Source organism: Podarcis vaucheri, assembly GCF_965113315.1.
Source record: "Podarcis vaucheri genome assembly, chromosome: 6".
Taxonomy (NCBI): domain Eukaryota; kingdom Metazoa; phylum Chordata; class Lepidosauria; order Squamata; family Lacertidae; genus Podarcis; species Podarcis vaucheri.
The window spans coordinates 58071920-58082694 of record NC_138764.1 but is presented as its reverse complement, the minus strand read 5'-3'; the positions used below and the strand labels follow the sequence as shown (position 1 = coordinate 58082694).

General features: G+C 46.7%; 1 protein-coding gene across 2 annotated transcripts in view; it reads left to right on the top strand.

Moving 5' to 3' along the window:
• The first annotated feature begins 874 nt into the window (after positions 1-874).
• SLC6A17 (solute carrier family 6 member 17) overlaps positions 875-10775 on the top strand; it is a 30060-nt gene continuing 20159 nt past the window's right edge. The window contains exon 1 of one of the 2 annotated variants that reach the window (XM_082228425.1): positions 875-1132. The gene's annotated coding sequence lies outside the window, so the exon portion shown is untranslated. Of the gene's footprint in view, positions 1133-1391; positions 1572-10775 lie in introns of those variants that run through there. The other variant, XM_082228426.1, reaches the window with a different exon arrangement.

Sequence of the window (10775 nt, the reverse complement as noted above, 5' to 3'; positions counted from 1 at the left end):
GCTTTACCATTTAAAACACCAAAACAAGGACAAGCGGCCTCAGGGCATTGGTGCCACTTCAGGAGCTGATGATGGCACTAGTTCCTTGGTTTGGGCTTCTTCCTTTTCTGCTTTCCTCTCGGAGCACACAACTTTTTAGACAGATCCCTGTCTGTGTGGTGAGGCTGCCCTGGCTGGATCTTTTCAAGTGTGTGGCCTTTAGACTGCTCCCGAGCTTGAGCTCTCTGAGCTGGGAAGTTCCTGATTCTTCAGACCCAAACTCTGGGCCCTTGATAATACTGCCTTGCCTATATGCGTTGGAACTCTTCTGACCTTCCAGGTGGCAGCACGTCCATCCACACCCCAGGCTGCTCGCGATTGCGGACACTTTCCCGCAGTGCCCAAGCGGCTCGCCCGAGGCATGCCGGGAAAAGCGCGCCTTTCACCGAAGCATCAGGTGTTGGTTGGCCCTGCCAGGGAGGGTCCGCGGAGCAGCAGCAGCGTCCAACCCCGCTCGGGCCCCCATGCCACCGCTCTGGGGCGCCGGGTGTGTGTGCGGGAGAGGCGGCTGGCTGCTCCCCCGCGACCCCCTCCCGCCGCCGGATCCCCGAAGGGCGGCGAGCCCAGACCGTTGCCAGCCGAAGCCCCGCGCTTTCCCACTGACGCGCGTCGGCGAGTGACTCAAGCCTACGTCACGCGCGCCCGGCCAAAAGACGCTCTCCTTGCCTGGGGAAAGGCGAGCCGCGCCAAGGTGCTCTCGCCTCTACGACGACGACGCAGCCTGCTCCGTGGGCTCTCGACGGCGACGAGCCGACGGACCTGAGAGAGCCGCAGGAAGAGCGAGCCTTCGGGGAGGAGGAGGAGAAGCGGCAGCAGCAGCAGCAGCAGCAGCAGCAGCAGCAGCAGCAGCAGCAGCAGCGGAGCAACTGGGCGAAGAGCGGCCCGAGCGCAGCGCGGCCACCTGGGGAAGCCGAGGCGCGCGTCAGGTCAGGGCGCGCGGCTTTGCCTTCTTCCCATTGCCCAGCCGCCAGAGCACTTTCCCCGGCGAGTTGTCACAGGTCCGCCCGGCCCAGCGCAGCCGCCTTCCGTCCTGCGTCCCGCAGGAGTTCCTCGACGGCGCGCCGACGGGGCGGGCATCCCGCTGGTAAGGAAGGTAAGGAAGAGTGAGCCCTTTGGGGGCAGGGGCGGCGCCTCCTCGCGCCTTCTCCTTCGTCTTCCCTCTGTTTCTTCCCGGTACGCAGGTAGGATCTGCTTGTTTCCATCGCTTTACCAAAAGGACACGGGGGGGGGGAGAGAGGGAAAGAGGAAACTCCCGGTTGCTAGGCGAGGATGGAAAAAGGATCTCGCCTAGCAACTGGGGAGGAGGAAGGCAGGTGGACCAAGGGTGGAGAAAAGGGAAAAGGGAGCAAGGCGAGGAGGCGCGTCACCTGAAGCCTAAAAATAGCCAGCGATGCGGAACGGAAGGAGGCACGTTTGGGCGAGATAGATGGGGGGGGGGGGAGAGAGAGAGACGAGCAAATCGCCCTTTGCTGAAGCCCGGAGGGATTGCCACGATCCCTTCCGAAGAGATGCTTGGAGAGCTGACATTTTAAGTAAGTATGGGGTGGGGAGCGGGGTATATAGATCGTCAGTGGCCATCCTGAAATCCACGCAGCCTGAAGTGTGACCTTGATTGTAACATTGGGAAAGGAAGCAGAAACCACTCCGTCCTCATGAATAATGAAACGCCGGCGCTTGAATCCTGGCTCGCTTGGCCCCACCTCTCTCTGGGGTAATTCATCACAGAAGTTAGGGGTATAGAAGACGGGCCACAAGAAGCTGCATTCATTTGACTCCTAAGCTGTGGTTTAGGGTGGGGGAGAGGATGCTAGATGTTTGTCTTGTTTCTTTTTTAAAAAAAGCCTGGGCATTTGTGAAAATGTTGGTTGCATTGGATCTGCTTTTAGCCTTGGTGGGGAAAAAAGATGCCATTGTTTTTGATATAATTCCTATGCATTGAATCTTCCTTTTTTAGTATGCTCTTTTTGAAATGATCAATAAACCCTTTTAAAATACAATCCAAGTCATCAGCTATTGACGTACGTACTTGAATGGGGTTTGGAAGTGGAAAGTGATAGATCCAAATAGCCTTCCTATTAAGAAGCAGCTCTGACTGTAGCATAACTGCCTAAAAAAATAGATTGTGTGTATGGTGTTTGCTCCTGATTTGCATTTGCAATTGGAAGCATGTGTGCAAAGTTCCATTAACACTTTTGCTTAAACCAGAGTGAATCTGGAATAAAATTCCTATCTCAGGAGCTATGTGCAAGCTATGTGGGTGTTTTAGTGCCCCAGAAGAAATGTTTAAATGGTGCCTACTGCACCATTTAATGGCACCATCCTCAGGCTGCTGGAGGATCATCCCCTGTCCCACCTCACCTGGTCCTCTCTGATAAGGCCTCCTTCACTACCATTCCACGTCCTGCAGCTGGATGAACAGACCCCTTATTGGACTATCTGGTTTCCATTTCCTCCAATATGCCCTGCACCCCATGCCTTGATGTTCCATGACTTCCTAACCATTTATGCTTCATATCCAGCCTCAGCTCACTTTCCCACCTCTTCCCTCGCTCATAGCATCAGGTCCTCCAACCTTTGTTCATTCCTTGTTGTGCATAAGCAGCAGAAGCACATGTGCCAAGAGTTCAGGATGTACCTTCCCTCTTCTGCTGCAGCAAGAAAAGTACTGTTCCATATTAGTATGTTCCTAGATCTCCACCACGACCACCTAATTGGAAGGCCAACGTGGCATGTGACTCTCTCTACAAATGACATTGAATTACTATGCAGCATGCCACTATAGCTTAATAATGAACTTAGAAAGCTGACATATATCAAGCTTGATATTGTCCACACTAACTAATAGCGGCTCTCATGGGCTTCATACAAGGGTCTTTCCTAGGCCTATCTGGAGATGCAAGGGATTGGACCTGAGACTTTCTGTATGCAAAGCAGATGCTCTGCCACTGAGCTATGGCTCTTCCCCTGGTTTTGGCCCTTCCTGTTTGCGGACATATGTTTCACAGATCCTAAGGTTAGATAAAACTGTCGGATAATCCAGCAGGGTCTCTTCTGTTGCACAGCCCATATGGATCTTCCTAGCCTGTGACTTATTTTTAGCTGCAGAGAAGCATCCTTTTAGAAGGGCATCTCTATCCATCTTGATGTTCTCAAGGGAATAATAAAGTTTCCATTTGCTTGTCTGTCTTCTAGAAAGCTCATTCTCTGATGCTGAGAGTCAATAGGGACTCTCAGACAGAATGTTGGGTCTAGGAGTTCAGGGTTCCATTTCTAGCTTAGCCTCTGCGTGGCCCTGGGTCTGCTCCCCATTTCTAATGTGACAAGAATAATAGTATCATAGAATTGTAGAGTTGGGATGGACCACAAGGGTGCAAGAATATTTTTTCCCGGCATGGGGCTCAAACCCACATGAGATTAAGAGTCATGCTCTACTGACTAAACTATGTGCGTATGTGTGTATGTGTGTGCGTGCGTGCGCAGAAGGAGGATGAGAGATTTAAAATGAGTTTTAAAATGGCAAGGCACTTGGCGCAGCTAGAAGTGCCACATCCATTATTAATCATGGAGAATGCATTGCTGGTGGCCTCTGGGGGGGTCCTCCTGACATCATTCAGCAGTGCCATCTCTCCATCTGTCCCTCTCCTCTTGCCCTTCCTCAAGGGTGACCTTTTCTCTTTCAGCAGCTTTGGGCCTCACACCTGCATCGCTCTGCTCCTCCTCTGTCTTCATGTCTCCCAGGGGAGTTAGCGAAGCCATTTTTTTTGGCCTCCTTTCTTTGTTATCAGCAACCCTCCAAGATCAGAGACAGAGGGGAGGGGAATGTATATCAGAGCAAGGGGAGAAAGTGGGTATGTATTGGAAGTGAACCGTATTCCTGCGGGTACATATTGGAAGTGAACTATAGTCCACGAAAGCTTGCGCCATTGTAAGTTTTGTTGACCTAATTTAAGGTGCCACAAGACTCTGTTGCTTTTGCTGCAAGACAGTAAGATGGTGAATATAGTTTATGTTGGCAATGCTGTCTTTCATGAAGGTGCAGCCCCCAGTTTTAATCCTGAGTCCCCTGCTTCTGATTTCCATGGGAAGATTAGCCTTCTGTTTTTGTAGTAAAGAACCAATTTGCCCTCAGGCTCTAAATAGAAAAACTCCACCTTGTGAATGCATTCACATCATTAAGGGAGTCATATGATTACTGGCTTTCACTGCCTTCAAATACAGGGTCATATTGTTATAACTTATATATGCTGCTATGATACCAAACAAGAAATGAACATGGCCTGTATTGGATGAATAGCCCCTTTTTACTCATTTTCTGGCCAATGATGGTGCAAAGTCTCTCTCTCTCTCTCTCTCTCTCTCCTTTGAGATATGAAAACAAATGGAGACATCTATGAAAGTATTGATGTGGGGACACGAAGAGTTGAGATGTGTTTTGTAGTTGACTCCCTAGCTCTCCCTGAGAGACTCCCAAATGCAATGCTGTGAAATAAGTCTTGAGCCCCTCATAAGAGTGCTGTTGGAGTAAGCTGTGACGTCTTTTATTACTAGTAATAAAATTATTAATAATAAAGGCCTACAAGTGGAATTCAACATGGCATTAATTGGGGTATCTGTGAGTGGGACGAGGTCTGCTTGGCAAGGGAACTCCCACATGCTCCTGTTTTGGGTACCCCGCCCCCATCCTCCAGAGCAAAGATTTAGGGAGCACAAGGGGAGGAGAGGCAGCTTAATTCTTGTTCAGTGAGTGGACTTCATTCTGCTTGTGCAGCAACACAGCTGAATCCTACCTGATAGCACTTTTAAGATGCTAAAGGTGACCACAGACCAGCCAAGCAGCTCTTAGATGCAGCATAAGTGCTTCTCTGCTGCCAAGTGGAAAGAGGCTTGCTGTTGGGATGTCCCATACAGTGGGGGGGGGGGCAGGGGGGAGGATACTTGGGTGTCTCTGTGTTGAGGATGCACAGGATCCTAAGCACCCTCATTTACATAACATGGCCTTAAGAGGAGTCCTGTACACTGCCATGGTTAATTTCCTCCCACTGACGGCAATGGGAAGGGTGGTGGAAAATGGCAAAGAAAAGGGTAAGAAAAAGCAGTCTCCTGACCCCCACCCTTGCCTGGCAGCAAGCTGTCGGGGTTTAAGAAGTGTTTTTAGCTCCACTGCAGAATCCTTCCCTCTCCCCAATAGGATTGTTCTGCCACCATGCAAAAACACTATTTCCCCACCCCCACCCCTGTATTCCAGCTCACAACAAACCTGTGCCATATGTTGTTATTATCCATGTTTTGCAGCAGAATAATTGGGCTGAGAGAGTGTGATGTGCCCAATACCCAGTGAATTCATGGCTCGGCAGGGATTTGATCTCAAGTCTCTAAGGTCCAAGATTCTGGGCATTGGCCCATTTTTAGCATCTGATAGCAGGTCTTTGGAAAGAAGATCCATTATATTGTTAACAATGTTTAGGGCAGTATAACCAACAGCAGCAACAAAATTCTTCGCCAATTTTGCTCAAATTCTTATTGAAAAATCACACCCCAGAATTGTCTGACTGATGTAAATTTTTAAAGCAGGCCAATTTGACTATTGTTGCATGTTCTGTAGAATTGCTTCTGTTTTAGATTATTACTGGGGAAAACAGAACAAATCCAGGCACAAGAAATCCTGCTCAGCCCTCCTCCTGATATTTGATAAGGGAGTGCCACTCATCTACTTCCAAGCTTGTCTTCATAGCCTCTTGAGAGCTAGAAACTCTGTTTTCCCCATATGAAAGCTGTGGGGCTTTTTAGGGTGCTGAATTTTGTGCCCAGTGTCATTTTTGCACTTGAGAGATACAATCACACCATTGAAGGATATACTTAGCTCTGGCAATATCCATTCAGACAGAAGGCCATATGGGGTGAGTTTTGTGGGTTGTTTGTGTGCTAAAGGTCACCAGCATAAGGAACAATCCCCCTCCCCAAAGAAGCTGGAAGGTGCGAATAGAGAACCTGTGCTAACATTGCACATATCAGCATACAAAGTGTGTCTCTTGTGATACCTCTCTGCTATCCATTGTAAGGCACCAGTGCGAGCTGAACAGTGGGCTTTGCTCTTAAGCAATTCTTACTCACTTCAGTGAGTGCTGCTTGCAGAGGAAATTTTCCCCTGTGAATTGTGCCTGAAATAAATGAAACAGGATAACACAATTTATTTCTTCTCACTCCCTGGGTTAATTTCTATTATTCACATCCGTGCAGCATCAGTGTAAGAAATTAGGATCAGGGGGACTTTAGAAAGCTGACTTACACCAAGTCAGACCATTGGTCCATTCTGTATTACACTAACAGTGGCTCTCCAGGGTTTCAGGCAGGGGTCACCTCCTGTCCTGCCTGGTGATCCAGGGGATTGAAGGTGGCACCTTCTGCATGCAAAGCAGATGCTCTCCTGGCTTGACCTCGCAAAAAACTGCACTAGGAAAACTCATTTTAAGGCTGGGAATGCCAACCACCACAATAGCACAATGCCTCTCATACAGAAGTGCCACTGCAAGCTGACCCAGTTTGGAGCAGCACGTTTTTGCCAACATCATCAGATGCCATGTATGAACATGGCAAACTATAGTATCCCTAGGTGTGTCTACTTTACTGAGCATGCAGAGGGTTGCTGTGCAAGGGTAACATGACATGGGAAACTACTCTCTTCAAATCTCTGCTCTCACATGAATTTATTGAGTGGCCTTAGGCACCTCCACCCTCAATCTGCCTTAGTCATATGTTTAATGGTGATAACACATGCCTACCATACATAGCTGAATGTAACAGCAGTTGCTTGTGGGCCTTGGGGTTCCAACCGTGTCTGCTAAATTCTCTTTAGCCCTCAGCTGCATGGTTTAAGGCTGCTGCCTTTGCAACATCAGAGCAGCTGAGTCGAAGACAGCCAGAGGACTGATGGCACATTACTTGGAATCCCCACGTGGACTTTGGAGCAGATCAGTCAATGGCATCATCAAGAGGGATGGCATGGCAGACAGCAGGATGAAGGAGGAGTTTGCAGGAACAAATGACATCAGAAGACAAAGAATATGTTTTATGGGATAATAACCATGTAGCTCATTATGCTACAGGCATATAGCTATATTGTAATAATATTCTTTTCATGACGTCTAACCTTGATTCAAGACTTGCTTCAAAACAGTTCATTTGATATTGGCACAGAATGAGAGAACTGTAGAGTTGGAAGGGACCCTGTGAATAATCTAGTGAAACCCCAATGCAGGAATATGCAACTGTCCCATATGGGGATCAAACCTGCAACCTTGGTGTTATCAGCACCATGCTGTAACCAACTGAGCTATCCAGGCACAATCTTTTGGATCTGATGGTAGTAAAAGGTGTATTGGTGGTTGACTTCCCAAACCAAGCTGATGGTAAGAATGTAGGTCATTCTAATAAGCTTACTATGCTTATATTTTGATAATTGGGATCAGTGAAGCTTTCTGATGGGCTACTGGCAAATATGAGGAGATGTGTGGCAAAAAGAAAACAAAAGAAAGTCCATATTCTGATATGGCCTGCATGCAGTAAAACAGGAAGCTTACATTGTCCCAAAAGAAGGAAATTATGACACATGGAGAAAGAATTCTGTCCTTGGTGCTGAACGTCTCATCTATTGCAGCATTAGTGTTGAAAAGATAAGCTGGTATCAAATGCAGCACTACGTAACTGTCCTGTCAGCACAAGGATTCTGTTTGTACAATGGGACTTTGCACAGTCTGTTCTAGGGGTTCCTCCAACCTCCTGAGCAAATTTGGGGAGGGTGTGGGGTGCACACAGGTCTTCCCTCTGTGTCCAAGCAAAGTAAATAAGCTATCCACTGCACAAGTGGAAATTCTTGCGCTAATGGGATGGTTACTTAGCCCTGTGCTAGTTACAAATCTCATCTTTTTAACACAGTCTCTCTATCTTATAATTTATAACTGTATGCTGAACTGGATGGAAGGATCAACACCAAGGACAGCAGCTTCCTCCATGTGATCACAGGCCTTCCTTATTTACCAGCCTCCCCACCCCCCTTTACTCCAAGGCAGCCTTACCTTACAAAATCAAATACATTTACTTTGCTGTTGCATGAGGTGTGGAATAAGAAAAGCCAGGTCTTCTGTCCGGGAACAACCTCTCCCAGAGATCTTGAAAAGCTGTTTCCCGTCAGACAGTTCCAGGCTAGATTTGCCTCAGTATAGCACAGCTTTGTCTGTTAAACAGCACACTTTCTATAGGTTTATACACTGCTAAGAAAGTTATTCTTTGCTTGTGTGGGTACTGTTGGAGAGTCCCAGTTCTCCCTAGTAATGTTTATGGAAACCAGCTCAGACAATAACTGTGAACTTGCAGAAGATCCAGTGAATTGCTTGTGGGTTTTAGAAAGCCTCACGAGGGGATAGGAATGCTTAACAGTGAGATATTTTAGACTGGTTTGCTTCTTCACCTCATTATTTCCTTCCTTTTGAGAACTCGCAGTTCAACCATCCGGTTCCTACTTCTATTAGAAATGCTATTTTAAGCTGCCTGTTGCTAAGATACACTGTCAGTTCTATGCACTTGCTGTATCGGTAGTGTCTAAGAACGATGTATCCAATCAGTTTAATTAGTTTCCCCAAATTAAATATAATTTACAATAGGATTTAGTTTGGTAAAAACATGCCATTGTGTTCTCTCACTGCTTACAACAGTCACTTCAGGGATAAGTCACCTTCAGAAAGTGCGTCCTTTTCTGAGCGCCCTCAGATCTCATGTTTCATGGCAGGATCACCACAGCATCAGGAGGAACCTTTTTCCTGGTACCTAGTAAACAGCTGAAACCTTCTTCAACCTAAGGCCCAAGGTTCTCATTGATCCAACCTTTTCTGTTGTCTTTTTTCCATATTGGCTTAAATATGACATTCTTAGAACTTGGTGTACTACACTTCCTCATCGTTACCCCAGTGATAAGGAATACTTTCCACCACAGAGCCTTGTGACTTTCCCCAAGTCACAGAACTACTGACCTGGTTAGGAACATTCATTTCTTTGAAGCACATGAAAGGAGAAGGCCAAGCCAAATGAATCATTGTTCTTGCTATGAGTACAGGTCAATAGCTAGCCAGTTAGGTGAGGTGTCTGCAGTTTGATCCATATGAAGTTGTGTACCATTCTCAGATGAAGAATAATTTCAGATTCTCTTGCTTCTTGGGTTAGGAAGGATCTTGGTTGCTGGTAAAGAAAAAGAAACCTGTCTTAAATGATGCAATTAAATGTACTAAACCCTGCACATTGAAACACAGTGTTGTATAATAGGAAGAGTGTTGGGTGTAGAGCAGGGAGAGCTGGGTTCAAATCCCAACTCAGTCAGTGGTTTTACTGATGACCTTGCACAAATCTTGGTCTTACATACTCCACAGTGGTGTGATGAAGAACAGGAATAATCTCATGCACTGCACCTTGACCTTCTTGGACAGAGTGCTGGAAACAAATGTGATAAATAAACAAACATTGTCCTAAACCTGGACTCTATAATGTGGGTTTCCTCAACTTGGTGCTTCCAGATGTTTTGGATCACAACTCCTATCTTCCTTGACTATTAGCTCTGCTGGCTGTGGCTGAGAGGAGTTGAAGGCATAAGGTTGGGAAGGCTGCTATAATGGATTGCTGGGATGCAGCTACCAACATTCTGCTGTCTCATATTGTGTGTTCCAGTTTTTCTCTAGCGTGTTAGATCAAACTAGCAAATGGCCAAGGAAACTTCTGTTCCACTTGTTGCACAGAAATATTGCAGTTACAGGTAGCTATGGAAGATGACACCACACACATAAAAAGGGTTAGTAAGGGAATTATAGTGTCACATAACATATTCAATGAATTAGTGGGTTCCTTTTCATTCATGGATCTCAGACATTCACGACATATGTGGCATCTGGTGTGGAGTAAGTGCAGATGTGGGTCCAAAGGAACAATCAGAAGCTTGAACTGAACTCTGCTGATGGGTGGTGTGTGTGCACACGCCCAGCTCGAAAGGGCAAGGAGTTTCTATTGATGGGCAGTGAGGGCACTCCTTGTTCTGGGAGCATTTTGGAGGCATTGGCTGTGTGAAAAAGAATTCCCTCATTCAGCCAGTGCCTGAAAATGCAGCATTCCCAGCTGGTGGGCAGGAGAAAGAACTTATTTACTAGGCCTATGCTCAGTGCTTCCCAAAGTTCCAGGCATAGAACTGGCTACACCTCTTGTGCTGTGGTTCCCAAATACCAACAGCCAACTGGCTATTGGGCATTTGGGAATCATGCACAATGGATTTTGACAGATGGGCCAAACAACACAGCTTTCAGTCATGGGATTTCCGCAGTGATGTCACAGGTAAATTGTTCTGCCCATCTGTCAAAACTGGTCCCTGGAGCAGTAATGATTTTCAACCCCTGGTTTAACTAGTCATGCGCTGCATCAAGATCAGCAAGCGTGCCAAAGTGCAATCAAACTTGTATTGTTACCACACACAGACCCATTCTATTTTATCAAGTGCATTTTTTTTTTGATCAATGGACAATAATGATAATGATTGATGGGATTTCTGTCTTCATGGTTGATGAGTCATTCAGTTACAGCTGTAATAGTTAAGAGTTACTAAGGCCTTTCACTGATTCATACTGCATTAATTTGAGACTCAGAACTCTAGTAGTATGGTACTGTTTGTTCTGGGGAGAAATTATTCTTACTTATATCAGCTTTTC